The following is a 16,141-nucleotide window of genomic DNA, read 5'->3' as shown; positions in this document are numbered from 1 at the left end:
GGATTGATCCTTTGGGCTAGAAATGGTATTTTGGCAATTTGTTGAATCTGTCCATATTTATAACAGAATACAGAGAAATGTGATGAGACATTGTGCATGCAAGATTGAAGCTGGCATATTAAATCTGGATTTGTTTGCTGGAATACTGAATGCAGGGTCAAGGTAGCTATTTGTCCTTCAGTCATTGTTTTTATGGAACTTTCTGGTTTGCTCTAAACCTGTGGGTCTCGATTGGGGGTGATACCACTCCCTTAGAAATTATAGGGATGTTTCTTGTCGAGATGATGTGGGGGCTGGAGAGGAGTACTACTAGAATTTACTCAGTAGGGCCCAAGGATGCTAGGTACTACAGAGTTTGAGTCAGTCCTGTACAATGAAAAATTCTCTCACCCCAGAATGCAAATTGCAGCCCTTTTGAAATACACAAGTTAAAACCTATACTCCCAGTGTGAGTATACTTACCAAAATTAGTGATGTGAATTAAACTACTGAGTAAGTCAAATTCTGCAGCAAGCGTTAAATACCTAGCTAAGGGAAGATCTCGGGATTGGAATGTCATATCAAATATTATTTGACAGAAATGAACCATGAACTAGAACTTAAGAATCTAGAAGTAAAGAAATGATATCTATTAAACGGATGTCTAATTTATGTGTTCCTATTAATAACTCTTTGAGCACAGTTTTAATAAGCTAGCTTTTCTTTCTGAGCTGCCTTCCACCTCCCTCCTTTCTGCCATGGGGTTATCTCTGACTCATTTGACCCACAGTGTTTCTCAAAATGGGTTACATGGAAAGCCAGTCTCAAGCATAGATTCATTCAGAAGGATTTCCTAATCACATCAGTTTGGGGAACACTTTATGTCGTGTGTCCCTCTGGAGGTGTTCTTGTGCTCATCAATGTATTAAAAATGGTATTGCTTGAATGATCACAGACCAGTCTTTGGTGCCAGAAGGACCTGATTTCAGAGTCCCATTCTGTACCTTATGGCGGTAAAGGTGCAGCCTTTGGTGGTAGAAGTACCACAAAGGTGCGGCCTGGTGCAGATTACTTACTCCCTGTAAGTAGTCCCTGTGAGCTTCAGCTTGCTCGTTTCTTTTTTTCTTTTCTTTTTTTGTTTTTTAAGTTAATTTATTTTGAGAGACAGAGTGAGAACAGGGAAGGGGCAGAGAGAGAGGAGAGAGAGAGAATCCCAAGCAGGCTGCCTGTTGCCAGCACAGAGCCTGATGCAGGTATGGAACCCATGAACCATGAGATCATAACCTGAGCCAGAATCAAGAGTTGGACGCCTGACTGACTGAGCCCCCCAGGGGCCCCTTGCTCATTCTACACCAGGAAAAATAATGAGACCTACTGTGTAGGATTGCTGTGAAGATTAAATAAGACAGTGCATAAAAGGAACACAGCACATGGCTTAAAGGTGTTGAAGTCCTGTAGCAGAGGGGCCTGTCATCTGTTTTGAACCCCTTTCCCAGTCCTATTTCACCGTACACCATCTATGAACATGCAGGAACCTAGAGAGTTATGTAGGACATGTATTAGAAATTCTGTCATGGTATATACTGTGTAATCCCTTTAGGTTCTGGGACTTCTCTCATAAAAACTTTGACTCCTGATTCTACCCTGCTCAAGGCTCTTGGGTCACCAAAGTTTAGCCAGCTTAGCGTATCTTGGTTTCTGAATTCAGTTAAAACAAGCATTTATTAGACACCTAATGTATGCCCAACCCTGTCCACCAGGGACTGGCTGGTAGTACTAGTGTTCTGGGGCTCTTGAGGGTAAAGACTGTAGTTTAACCACCTCTATATTCTTGGAACTACCACTCATCATAAGCACTCAGAAATGTTTATTGAATGAAACAAGACCTTGATATCATGACTGTATAAACTTTACGACCTAAATCTGGGGACCTGTGCCGAGCCCATTTCATTATTGTATTTGTCTAAAACGTCTTGACCGCCTGTTTGGTGATGCCCTGTTCAGCTGAGCACCAACAAAGTGCTGGGCTTTACTGTGTTAGAACTACGTAAGTGAATATAAGACAGAATTTCAGCCTCGCTGTCTAAGTGGTAGAGGCTGCTAGTAAACAAAAGTAAATACACAATTCCTTCGCAGATTCTAATTTTGTAGCCTGGCATTCAGTTTTGCTTTTCTTAAGGGTTACTTGATAGCTGATTTGAATCAGGTGCTCTTAGAATCAGGCCCTATTAAAATATGCGGGCTAAGTCCTCAGAGACCATGGAAATGTAAGATTGATCAAACATAGAGTATCAGTCCATGGTGAGAATTCCTTCTTGGGCTCTCTTCTGGCCTAGACTTTTTCTTAAGTTTATTTATTTTTTTATTTTGAGAGAGAGGGAGAAAGAATCCCAAGCAGGCTCTGTACCATCAATGCAGAGCACAATGCGAGGCTCAAACTCACGAACGATGACATCATGACTTGAGCCAAAATCAAGGCAGACGCTTAACTGACTGAGCCACCCTGATGCCTCTAGATGTGTTCTTAATGGTAGGACACATTCTAAGAATTTGTGGAGCTAGAAGTAAGAATGACGATTATACTGGACTTCCCAGAGCCTATAATATGCTCATGGTTGTATGATTCTGAGAGAGGATTAGAATATGTACTGTGCCCCAAAGTTATTTGATCACTGAATCTTCTTTTGCCAAGGAGCATCTTGGAGCACAGGGAAATACTATTTCTTAAAACTTTTCAAAATTATTATATTTATATTTGTTACCTGCACTATTTATTGAGGTAATGAATTTCATATTTACACTTAGTATTTTCTTCGTCCTAAATTGATTTTCTTTTTATTTATTTTTTTCATTTATTATTATTAGTAATAGTAGTAGTAGTATTAATTTACATCCAAGTTAGTTAGCATATATTCCAATAATGATTTCAGGAGTAGAATCCAGTGATTCATCCCCTATGTATAACAGCCAGTACTTATCCCCAAAAGTGCCCTCCTTAATGTCCCTTGCCCATTTACCCCATCTCCCCACCCAAAACCCCCCCATCAACCATCAGTTCTCTCCAAACTGACTTTCAATTGTCAGGAATCTATAAGTACCTGCGTACTTTGGATTTTAAAAATACACTTTCCAATTCTCAAAAGGTGTTTAGACTTGCCCAGATAGACCTCAGATCTGCTGTTTTTTTTTTATACTCATTCTTCATTAATATACTTTTAATGAGCTTTTAATTATAAAAGCAGCACATGCTTGGCAGATAACTTTCTTTTAAGAATTTCAGGAAGAAGAGGATTACTCATAATTCTATCACCCAGAAAGCACCTGCTTCTCGTTCAGTAGTGTTCAAATGGAGGTGTGAGTCAGTATCAATCAAGGCAGTACGTAGGCAGACAAGGCAGGATGTAGGCGGACAAGGTAGTACGTATGTGGACAAGGCAGGATGTAGGTGGGCAAGGTGGGGGTGCAGGCGGACAAGGTAGTACGTGGGTGGACGAGGATGTGTAGGTAGGCAGAAATCCTTGGGTTGTGAAGCCCAAGGCTCTAACTCAGTAGGTCTGGAGTGGAACCCAAGGATCTGCATTTTAAGCAAACCCTCCATGTGATTCTGAGATACATGGGTAGCTGACCACACTGGGAGAAAAAACTTTTACTATGCACTAAAAAATAAATAAATAAATAAATAAATGTGTGTAAATATTATATATATATATTTAAATATGCTGTGTTTGTATATGTGTGTATGTTTTTACAAGTCAATAGGTTGACTTCAGCTATTTTTCTAATTTAACATTACGAGCATTGTCCCATGATGTTAACTGGTCTTTGAAAGCATGAATTTAATGATTATAATATTCCATTCTATAGATGTAACATAATTTAACCTATTTCCTATTTGGGGGGGCATTGAGATTCTTTTCCATTATATGTATATATACTATCATAAAGATTCTTGGACATCAATTTTTGTATCTCTGAACATTTCCTTAGGATTGATTTATTGGAAGGCCCAAGCCTCTGACTGTTGTTTTAGACTCTGCATAAGAATCACCCACCTGTTTTCTCGCTCACACTCTGCAGCAGCGTGAGAGAGGCCGATTTTGCTAGTCAATGGGTGGATGATATCATTCATCAGTTAATGACCTAACACTTCTCTTCTAAGACATTTGTCTTGTAAAGATTATTTTTGCCTCCTAGTGCAAATAGCTTTATTATGTCTTTCAATTAGCATGTATAATTCAACTCTAATTTCCTTGAATGTTCTTATGCCAACTTAAAAAAATTGAACAGTTTTTACTTAATGGGTGCAAGTCTTTACTGCTTTAAGTATGTTCATGACTGATGTACAGGGAAGGTACTTTTGTCTTTACAAAGATATAAGTTTATAGTGAAATGTACTGGTTCTGTCCTTACTGATTGATGGAGTTTTCAAGTAATGAATGAGTCAGAGTATTTTTTCTTACTTGGGAAGAATAAAAAGAAAATGTTGGTAATGCTTTGAATATTTACTCTTGGCAGGATAAGAATAGAGTTTGGGCATGGTGGGACATGGGTAAGATCAAGAAATTCTTTTCTTCCATAGTAGAAAGTAAACAGTGTTTAAAACTGGAAAACAAACATTGGGGTACATGTGCCCCTATGAATCAGCAGTCCTGTATCCGTTGGGTAAATTCTTAGCAGTGCTATTGCAGTAAAGAAGATGTGGTTTATCTATACAATGGAATACTACTTGGCAATGAGAAAGCATGAAATCTGGCCATCTGCGGCAACGTGGATGGAACTGGAGGGTGTTAGGCTAAGTGAAACAAGTCAGAGAAAGACAGATACCATGTGATTTCACTCATATGTGGATCTTGAGAAACTTAAAGAAGACCATGGGGAAGGGGCAAAAAGTTAGAGAGAGGGAAGGAGGCAAACCATAAGAGACTCTTAAATACAGAGAACAAACTGAGGATTGATGGGGGGTGGGGTAGAAAGTGGGTGATGGGCATTGAGGGCACTTGTTGGAATGAGCACTGGGTGTTGTATGGAAACCAATTTGACAATAAATTATATTAAAAATAAAATAAATAAATAAAACTGGAAAATAGGGGTGCCTAGCTGGCTTAGTTGATTGAGCATCCTACGCTTGATTTTGGCTCAACTCACAATCCCAAGGTTGCAAGACTGAGCCCTATCAGGCTCTGTGCTGAGCGTGGAGCCTAATTAAGATTCTCTTTCTCACCCCCCCTCCCCCTCCCCCTCTGGCACTCTCGCTCTCTCCCTCTTTCCCTCTAAAATAAAAATTTTTAAATATTGGAAAATAAATAGCGCTTTAAGTGTATTATGTTAAAAAGAATAAAGGGGGTGCCTGGGTAGCTCAGTCAGTTACACGTCCAGCTCTTAATCTCAGCTTCAGGTCGTGATCTCACAGTTCGTGAGATCAAGCCCCAGTACAGAGCCTGCTTGGGATTCTCTCTCTGCCTCTCTCTCTGTCCCTGCCTGCTCACTTACTCTCTCTCTCTCAAAATAAGTAAAGAAACATTTTAAAAATGTAAAAAAAATATACTTCTCTAAAAAAAAGAAAAAGGGGGTTGTGGTAAATACCAGGTGAATAGTTAGGAGTGGAGGAAGGGATCTTGAGTGGAAGGTGCAAGGGGTATGAGGAGGAATGGTGAGAGGACTACTTACTGACTTTTATAAATCTCATAGTACTAGTGCTAGTTGCTTTTTAAAAAAAATTATTTACTATTTTGGATGATTTATGTGTGTATGCTTTTCATTTAAAAATTATGTTAAAACACACATGAATATTCTGAGTAGAACAATAATATCAGTTACTGGTTTCCAGATGGGTCCTCCCCATTCCAATCCCTCTTCCCTACTGAAAAGTGATTTTTTTTTTTCAAAATGCCAATCTGAGCCCAGCATCCCCTACTTGAAACGTTTTAATGGCCTTGCCTTACCACCCTCTCCAACCTAATCTTTCTCTGAAGTGCCATTCATTTTTGCAGCGCCAGCCACATGGGTCATCTTTTAGTCCTTTGTCAGAGGCTTCTGTTGTTGTTCCAACCGCCACTTGGAAAGTTCTTTCTCCTTCCCGCAAGATAACCCTTAGTGGGACTTCAGATCCCAGCTCTGCAGTCACATCCTCAGAGATGCCTTCCCAGACTTCCCACCAGGCAGCATATTACTCTCGAAGCACCTGCACCCCCACTTTTCTGGTGCTTGTCACTCATATTTTCATTTTGCTTATTTGAGTATTTTATTGACGTTCCTTCTTCCCACTAAGACTGCAATCAGAACTGTGTCTGGTTTTGCTACCTTTTGTGCCCCAGCTCCTAGCTCACTGGGGCATACGAAGCTCTCGATAAATAGTAGTGACCAGCTCAATTTTTCTTGCCATCCTGTTCTATTACGATGCAATACCTCATTCTCCTAGGGATTTTTCCTGATCAATATTAAAAACAAAGAAAAATCCCCATCGTTAATCCCCAGTAACTAAAACTGGAAAGGAAGAGAATGGTTGCCTGTGACCTTAATGAGCAAAATCCTTATAAATACTATTTCTAAAGGTTTGCTTGGTGTCCTAAGATATGCAGACAGATACCTGGAGTCAGAGAAAGGGCTGGAAAAAAGTGTTTGTGCCTAAGAATTTGGGATGTTGGCTTTTGCTAGGAAAGTCAGAACAAAGGTAATAAAGAATGAGACAAAGCTAAGCCCCATGCAGGGTAAGGAAACTGGGAGACCTTAAAAACACAGATGTCTGATAATTCAGTTTTATGGTGGCTGTGTTGCTTGAAGCAAGTCCCTCCAATTCCCCCAAACTGTCTTTGAAGTCTGATAGACACATGGGATTTGAGTAATCCCTCCTCAACTCTGCACACCAAATAAGAACAAGTTCTGAATCCCCTGACTGGGTTGACCTGGGTGGAAAAGGGTCAGCAGAAGTGAGGGTGAGACAACCCCAAACTCAACTAACAGAGTTCACAGGAGCTGGAGTCAGAGGTGAACACAGAGCCCAAGTCTCCCGGGAATTTTCAGAAAATTGTAAGGAGGGCATTGACCTTTACGTAACCCATGGGGTGGAGAGGCAGGAGAGGTGTTGAGCCAATGTCATGTGTATCTTCAAGGAGAGGGCAACTTTGGCTAATGTCTGGACACATACTTCTGTGCCCTTGACAGAACTATTCTAACGATTAAACAGCTGTCATATCCAGGATAATAAGGAAGTCGGGGGGGGGAGAGGGGGGTGCCCAAGTCTACCTAAAGTAAAAAATATTTCCACTCCTAAATAAAGCAGAGAAACACTGTTGCTCACATGTCAGCATGCTAATTATACACTCAGCAGACATGGCAGGTACAAAGATTAAATTCGCCCACGAAAAAGTAAAAGGGGAAAGGCAAGGGATCAAGTTTCCCAGCTATATAAATCCCCCTGTAACTGCCAGAAACTGCTCAGGCAACCTCAGCTAGAGCTAAGCAACACTTAGTTCGGTGTTGCCAAATGAAGCCAAGGTTATTTTGTCTAGGTTGCACTCTACATTGTTGTGGCTTCCAGAGATCATAGGTCTGTCTGAATGAGCCCGTATCTTCATCAAACATCCTGGACGGGAGCTGACCTTGTAGAAGTACCTATGTCTGGGTCAGCAACCCAAATGCTGTTCCTAACTGACCCACAAAGGGCCTTGCTGTGAACACATCTTCATACAGCTAGTAGATACTGGAACACTGTTTTCTCACACATCCCTCTACTAAGAGGCAGCATAGCCTACTGCAGTGGTCTTAAAACTAGGACATTTGTACCCCTCGGGATATGTAAAGACTTTTCTAGGGATACACAGGCAAGCTTCCATATGAAGTGTTTCCTAAAATCAGTCTTGCTGAGAACTAGTGTAGGCAAAGTATCTTTCTGGGTCCATTGCACAGTGTTCCAGGATACCAAAAAAGGAGGAAATTGAAGTATTGGCATTGGGGCTAAAACAGGAATGACTGGGTACCAAATTCTTTTGCAAATTGGATAAGTCGTTTGTAATTTGTTGCTTTGAACAAAATTGAAGGAGGATCTAATCAAGTCTAGATCAAGGAGTATCTAACCTCTCCAATGATAGATTTCTTAGATTGCTTTATTGAGATATAATCCACATACCATGCAATTCAGTGGTTTTTCTTACATTCAGAGAGTTGTGCAAATATCACCACTATCAATTTTAGAGCATTTTCATTATCCCCTAAAGAAACTCCATACCCTTTGGCAGTCACTCCCATTTTCCTCCCAACCTTCATAGCCCTAAACTACTTTCTACCATGAATCTATTTTCTAACTACGAATCTGTTTTCTGTCTCTATAGCTTTGCCTATTCTTAACATTTCATATAAAGCCATTTGTGATTGGCTTCTTTCATTTAGCATAATATTTTCAAGATGTATCCATATTGTAGCTTGTATCAATACATCATCCCTTTTAATAGCCAAATAATAATATTCCATTGTATGGATACACTACATTTTATTTATCCATTCTTCTGTTGATCCAATGATAGATTATTAAAAATACTTTTTACAATATGCTTATATCAGGAATGAAGAAGGAGATATTGCTACAGATCTTAAAAATATTAAAAAGTTAAAAGAATACTAGAAGTAACTTTAATTGTAGATAAAATTGCTCCAAGAACTTCCTTAAAAAAAACAATTTGTTAGAACTGACATAAGAAAAAAATATGACTATTCAGATTTTCTGTTTTTTAAAGAAATTGAACTTGTGGTAAAACATATCTTACAAAAACCCTCCAAGCCTCTCGCCCTCCCCCCCCCCCCAAATCTAGGCTAAGATGGTTTCACTAGTGAATCATTCTAAACAATTAAGGAAGAAATATACCTTTTTCTTACAAGTACTTCCAGAAAATAGAAAAAGAGGGAACACTTCCCATCTCGTTTTATGAGGTCAAATAACCTTGATGCCAAAACTTAAGGATAAAGAAAGGAAAATTACAGTCTAATTTCTCTCATTAAAACCCTAAAGAAAATAATGAGCTAATTGAATTCAGTAATATATGAAAAGAGTAAGACATTTTGACAAAAGGAGTTTATTCAAGGAATGGAAGATTTACATTTTGAAATCTATTAGTCACAACATTAACAAATAAATGGGGGAAAGTGGTTAGATGATCTTCATAAACACAAGAGCTTTTAAGCGAAATTTACTACTTATATAATAAGAACTCTTAGCGTATTAAGAGTATTAGCCTGAGTGAAATAAGTCAGGCAGAGAAGGACAAATATCATATGTTTGCACGTATAGGAGGATTAGGAGGAACTTAACTGAGGAACAAGGGGGAGAAGAAGGGGGGAAATGGTGGGGGAAAGGGAAGAGAGGCAAACCATGAGAGACTCTTGAATGCTGACAAAAACTGAGGACTGATGGATGTGGGGGGGAGGAGGGATGGGCATGGAGGAGGGCACTTGTGGGGATGAGCACTGGGTGTTATGTGGAAACTAATTTGACAATAAACTATTTGTAAATAAATAAATAAATACTGAAAAGAAAAAAAGAGTATCAGCCCTTAATCTGATATATATCTACAAAATAATAGACTAAATATTATGTGCATTTAGCAATAAAATATTGAAAGCTCCCCTCCTGGTATGAGAAACAGATGAGGGTGCTCATTTAATACCACTTCTTTACAACATTGTTTTGAAGGTCTTAGCCAGTGTAATAAGGCAAGAAAAATGAATGAAAGGTGTAAGGATTAGAAAGGAAGAAATAAAACTAATTGTTAGCTGATGATATGATTATGTACAAAAGAATAAGCAGATAACATGTTACCATTATAAGTGAGCTTACCAAGATGTCTGGACAATCAATAAGTATAGGGAAAATCAATTTTGTTTCTATATTCCAACAATAAACAGATTTAAATGTTTTAAATGAAACCATTTACAGGGGCATCAAAACCATCAAAAACCTTGGAACAGGGGCCCGTGGCTGGCTCAGTAGGTGGAGCATGTGACTCTTGACCTTGGGATTGTGAGTTTGAGCCCCACGTTGGGTGTAGAAATTACTTAAAAATAAAAATCTTCAAAAAACAAAAACCAAAAAAACCTTGGGAAAAGATCTAGTGAAAGATCTATAAAACTTAATTGAAAACTATAAAACATTATTGAAATATATTAAAGAAGACTCAAGTACATGAAACTGTATACCATGTTAATAAATTTGGAATATTCAGTATTAGAAAAATGTCATTTATCCCTAAATTTGTCTGTAGTTTCTTGGTCTAGGTTGAAGTTATATGGGTACCTTTATGGTGTGAAAATAATCAAGCTTTTCAGTTCTGATCCAAGTATTTTTCTATATGCATGTTATACATCAATGAAAATTTAAGAACATTTTTGAGTTATGTGTCAATTATATATCAATAAAACTGAAAAAAGGGGGGGCATATTTTTGAAGAAAAGATTCTAGGCTGAATTCTGATTCTTATTTCCTGGTTCTTCAATCAAGTACCAATCTAGGTACTGCTACGAATTTTGCAAATACGATCAAAGTCCCAAGTCATGAAAGTTATTAGTTTGAGCTCCACATCAGGCTCTGTGATGACAGCTCAGAGCCTGGAGCCTGCTTCGGATTCTGTGTCTCCCTCTCTCTCTCTCTGCCCATCCCTTGCTCGCACTCAGCCTCTCTCTCAAAGATAAAAAAACATTTAAAAAATATGAAAATTATCGAGGTGGATCTGATTCAATCAGGAATGTTATTTGAAAGCAGAGAATTTTCTCTGGTTAGTAGTAGAAGGGTAAGTTAGAGAAGTTTGAAGCATGAGAAATATTGGAGAGTCTGTTCCTGGCTTTGAAAATGGAAAGGGTAACATTCAAGGACCTGAGAGTAGCGCCTTGCCAGTAGCCAACTGGAAAATAGGACTTTGGTCCTACAAGTGCAAGTATCTTAATTCTGTCAACAATATGAATGAAACGTTTTCTTCCCCCAGAGCCTCCAGATAAGAACTCAGCCCTACTAATAGGGCTGATTAATTTTGGACTTGCAACAGCCTAAGCAGAAAAGTCAGTCAGTAGCCCTAACCTCCTCCACCCACCACAGATTTCTGATCTACAAAATGGTGAGATTATAAGTAGGTGTTGTTTTAAGCTGCTGATTTTGTGGTATTTTGTTATGCAATAACAATACAATAGAAACATGATACAATCACTATGTAATTTAAAAAATATTTTTGTTTTATTGAAATCGAATTCGAACACCACAATTCACTCATTTAAAGTGTACAATTCAATGACTTTCAGTGTATTCATAGAGTTATACAAGCATCACCACAATCAGTGTTCGAACATTTTCATCACATCAAAAAGAAACTCCTTACTCATTAGCTATCATCCCTTAGCTTGCCATCCCCCTAGCCCTAGGCAATCACCAATCTACTTTCTGTCTCTCTGGATTTGTCTATTCTCGACATTTCGTATAAATGGAATCATACGATGTGTGCTCTTTTGTGCTTGATTTCTTTCAGTTAGCATGTTTCAAGTTTCACACATGCTATATCCATGTATCAGAACTCCATTTCTTTTTATGACTGAATAACAAGTATTCCATTGTATGGGCATACCATATTTTGTTTAGCTATTCATCAATTGATGGATCAGGCTTTATTCTTTCTTCCTTCCAAGCTTCCTTCCTTCCTTCCTTCCACCCTCCCTCCCTCCCTTCCTTTCTCTCTCTCTCTCTCTTTTAGAGCAAGGTATTATATATTTTTAAATGTTTATTTATTTTGAGAGAGAGAGTGAGTGAGCACATGAGCAGGGGAGGGGCAGATAAAGAGGAAGAGAGAGAATCCCAAGCAGGCTCCATGCTGTCAGTGCAAAGCCTATGATGGCGCTTGGTCCCACAAACCCTGAGATCATGACCTGAGCTGAAATCAAGAGTTGGATGCTTAAAGAACCAAACCATCCAAGCACCCCTCCTTCTTTTTTATAATAGTAAAAAAAAAAAAAAAAAAACCCAACAAACACATAAACACACAACAAACACATAAATTTTCACTAATAATTTTTAAGTGTACATCACAGTATTACCAATAATACACTATTGTCAACAGACCTCTAGAATTTTTTCAGTTTGCATGACTGAACCTTTATACCTATTAAATAATAACTCCCCATTCCCCCTCTCCCTAGCCCATCAATCATATAATCATATAATATAACATAAGTGGTACACATAAATAAAATATAATATAAAATAATAAAGAATATATGTTAAATATTAAATGAGATTATAGGACAATCTATTTCTTCTATCTATCTGTGTCTTTTTAGAAGAGCAGTTTAGCATGATGGTTAAGAGAGTGTTCTTTTAAGTCCCAGCTGCATCACTAATCATGTGACTCTGAGCAAAATCATTTAATCTCTGACTCATTATCCTCCTCTGTTCACTGGGTAATATAATAGTATCTATCTCACACAATCATTGGGAGGCTTAAATGAGTTGGTATGAATGTAACACTAAGCGTATTGCCCAACACATAGTAAGTCCTTAATAAATGCTAGCAAACAATATTCTGTCTAAATTATATAGATTATAAATGCCTCAAAAGCAAGGGTGCTTGCATTCGTCGTAGCTAACATGTAGAGACCGCTCAAGTTTTTCTACTTGCTTGGCTCAGCAGTATTAATTTATTAGCAGATGCAGGCATTGTCTTGCTTGCTGGTTTCTCCATCTGCTCTAAATTTAGGACTAAATAAAGACAGTTGTGGGGGTGGAGAAAGGTTTAGAGATCCCTCGTCCAAATCCATTGGGTTTTTGTTTTGTTTGAAAGCTGTAATCCAGAGAATATTTAGAAGCATCTGCTAAAGACCATTTTTAGGCATTTGAAGAAATTTGTCGCATCTATTCATATTGTTGTATGCATCCATACTTTGAATCTTCAATCATTTGCATATAGTAATATCCTAACTGGTGTTCCAAATTTGATGCTACTCTGTATATGGTAATTCCTAACTCATTATAACGTATAGATATTAAATAAATTGATTTATGAGAAGCAATTCACTTTTTCAATCTTTGGAGGGCAGCAGTGCTAACCACTCTACCACCGACACCGGCTTAATCTTTGTAATTAGTATAGTCAGATTCTTACAACCCCAGATTTGAATAAAGATGTCTAAGAATAGGACATTGTAATTAACCTTTACATTCGTATAGTGCATAATAATACCTTATATCTGTTTATCTTTTTTTAATGTTTATTTATTTATTTTGCGAGAGAGAGAGAGAGCATGAGTAGGGGAGGGGCAGAGAGAGAGAGAGAATCCCAAACAGGTTCCACGCTCATAACACAAAGCCTGATGTGAGGCTCAATCCTACGGCCCTGGGTTCATGACTTGAGCTGAAATCAAGAGTCAGATGCTCAACTGACTGAGTCACCTAGGGACCCTAACATCTATATACCTCGCTTGATGCTTACAGTCACTCAGTGAGATAGGCAAGTAGGGGAGTATGATGAATTCCATCTTATAGATGAAGAAATTAGAATCAAGAGGTGTTGGAGCACCTGGGTGGCTCAGTTGGTTAAGCATCTGACTCCTGATTTCAGCTCAGGGCATGATCTCACAGTTCGTGAGATCGAGTCCTGCATCAGGCCCTGTGCTGACAGCATGAAGCCTGCTTGGGATTCTCTCTCTCCCCCTGTCTGTTTGCACCTCCCTCCCTCCCCCCCTCTCTCTCTCTTTCTCTCTCAAAAATAAATAAAATAAACTTTAAGAAAAAAAAGGATCAAGAGGTGTTGACTGACCTGCCTAAATTTGGTAAATGGTAGTTAATGACAGAGCCAAGACTATGCTTAGGTTTCCTGACTGCTAGCCAGTGTCCTTTATGTTCTATTGACAGGAAAAGATCAGGAATTCCCACTTTCTTCCACCAAGTTTTATAGCCTGACTCTACTAAGGACCAGGCAGTATTTGCCAGTGGTGGTCTGTATGTGAGCCTTCAGTAAATCCCAGGCTTCCCTTGGTCAGTCCCATTTTGTAAATGCTACAGGTTCATCACCCTGGCAGTGAGGATTTATACCTGGCAAATGTCGCAGCTAACAGTGTTTAACTGCACTGCTAGAACTGAGAAACTTTGGAACTGAAAGATCAAAAGCAATCATCTATTAGATAACTTGAATGATGGGGGAGAATCTTCTAGTCAACACCCAACCTCTTTGCTCCTCACATCAGGCTAAAGATGCCTATAAAATGCCATGTCATGTGACTGCAGAAGGTATTCTGTAGACAGAACATTGAACAAAAGCCATCATAGAAGTTTTGTAGTTTGTTTTCCCTGGAAGAGAGCCAGCATCCCAGTGTTTCTTGTCATTGAATAGGTGAGAGGGAGCAGGATTAAAGTAGAAAGAGAAGTAGCCTGAACATCTAGTTGAACGGAACTGCCTCTATGTGGTTGAGAGAAAGTATTTATACTGTAAAGGAGCTAGCTTGAGTAGTAGACACAGGATGACTAAAATCTCTATGCAAGTTGTGTATAAATTCTGACCAGAGGAGTATAAACTGGCATAGACAAGTATGAAGCATATGACGTTGGGCATAGAAACTGGTGAAGAGAAAGCCAGTGTAAAGGACGCATTTCATGTAACACCCCAGGTGTGATGGGAGTCTTTATATTTCAGAGGACTAAAACCAAATTGAATGAGCCTAAACAGTAAGAAGTTGTTGATTTCTTTTAAGTCAGAAGAACAGGAATGGTACCAGCATCCGATACAACTGGATCCAGAGCTCAAGGGAGATCAGGGTTTTTTCCTCTCTCTCCTTCTAATTTTTAACTCCACTCCCCTCTGTTTATTATCCTCTTCACTAATGCAGAAGGACTTCCTCTACCTAAGTCAGAGAAGATGGTTGCCAGCAAGGGCGAACTGATGCTCTGTCCTAGCATAACAATCTCAGCACAAAGAAGGAATATGGCTTCCATGTATAAATTCACAGAGAAGGATTGTGATTGGCCAGTGTAGGCCATATGTCTGCCTGTGGACCAATCTAAGGCTCAAGGGTAACCAGGTGCCAGAACTGATCAATTCTTGATCTTGTGTTCACACTCAAATCAAAGCAGATGGAGTGTATTACCAGGAGATTGGTGGTAAGAAATTTGGCTGGGTTATCACAGTCCACTACAGCTGTAGTTCTCTAATTTACCTGAGGATAAAAATCATCTTGGGGTACCTGGGTGGCTAGGTCAGCTGAGCATCTGCCTTCGGCTCAGGTCATGATCTCACAGTTCTTGAGTTCAAGCCCCACATTGGGCTCAATGTTGTTAGCACGGAGCCCACTTCAGATCCTCTGCCCCCCTCTCTCTGCCCTTTCCCTGCTTGTGCTCTCTGAAAAATAAATAAAACATTTTTTAAAAGGGGGGGGTGCCTGGATGTCCCAGTTGGTTAAACATCCAGCTCTTGTTTTTGGCTCAGGTCATGATCCCACAGTTTGTGAGCCCCACATCAGGGCATTTTTCTAAAAAATTCTGTACTGTGCTGTGTGCTGTTAGAGGGATTCTCTCTCTCTCTCTCTCTCTCTCTTCCTCTCTGCCCCTCTTCTGCTCCCACCCTCTCTCTCTCTCGAAATAAATAAACTAAAAAAAATCACTTTGACCCTTGTTATAAAACAGACACCTAGACTCCCTACTGAAACCAATGCAAGCAGAATTTACAGGAGAGACAGATGGTAACTTGCATAGTAAACCCCAAGTGTCCTGTTGCCACTATAACAAATGACCAAAATCTTAGTGGCTTAAAACAACAAGAAGTTATTGTCTTATAGCTCTCGAGGCCAGAAGTCCAAAAGCAGTTGAAATAGACTAACATCAAGGAGTTGATAGGACTGCTTTCTTCGGGAGGCTCTGAAGGAAGAATGTGTTCGTCTTTTTCAGCTTCTAGTGGCTTTCTAGTGGTGTTCCTTGGCCTATGGCCCTTCCTCCTTCCTCATATCATTTTCTGCTCTGACTTTTCCTGTGTCCCTTTGGAGAGGACCACTGTGAGTACCTCTAGGCCCACCAGGATAATCCAGGATAATCTTCCCACCTCAAGATCCTTAACGCAATCATGTCCACAAAATTCCTCTTGTCATATAATGTGATATTCATAGGTTCCATGGATTGGGACATGGACATAGTCGGGCCATTATTCATGCT

The sequence above is a fragment of the Hyaena hyaena genome, unplaced genomic scaffold (assembly GCF_003009895.1).
Source record: "Hyaena hyaena isolate Hyena2069 unplaced genomic scaffold, ASM300989v1 scaffold_33, whole genome shotgun sequence".
In the NCBI taxonomy this organism is placed as follows: Eukaryota; Metazoa; Chordata; class Mammalia; order Carnivora; family Hyaenidae; genus Hyaena; species Hyaena hyaena.
Note: the sequence above shows the minus strand (reverse complement) of the source record.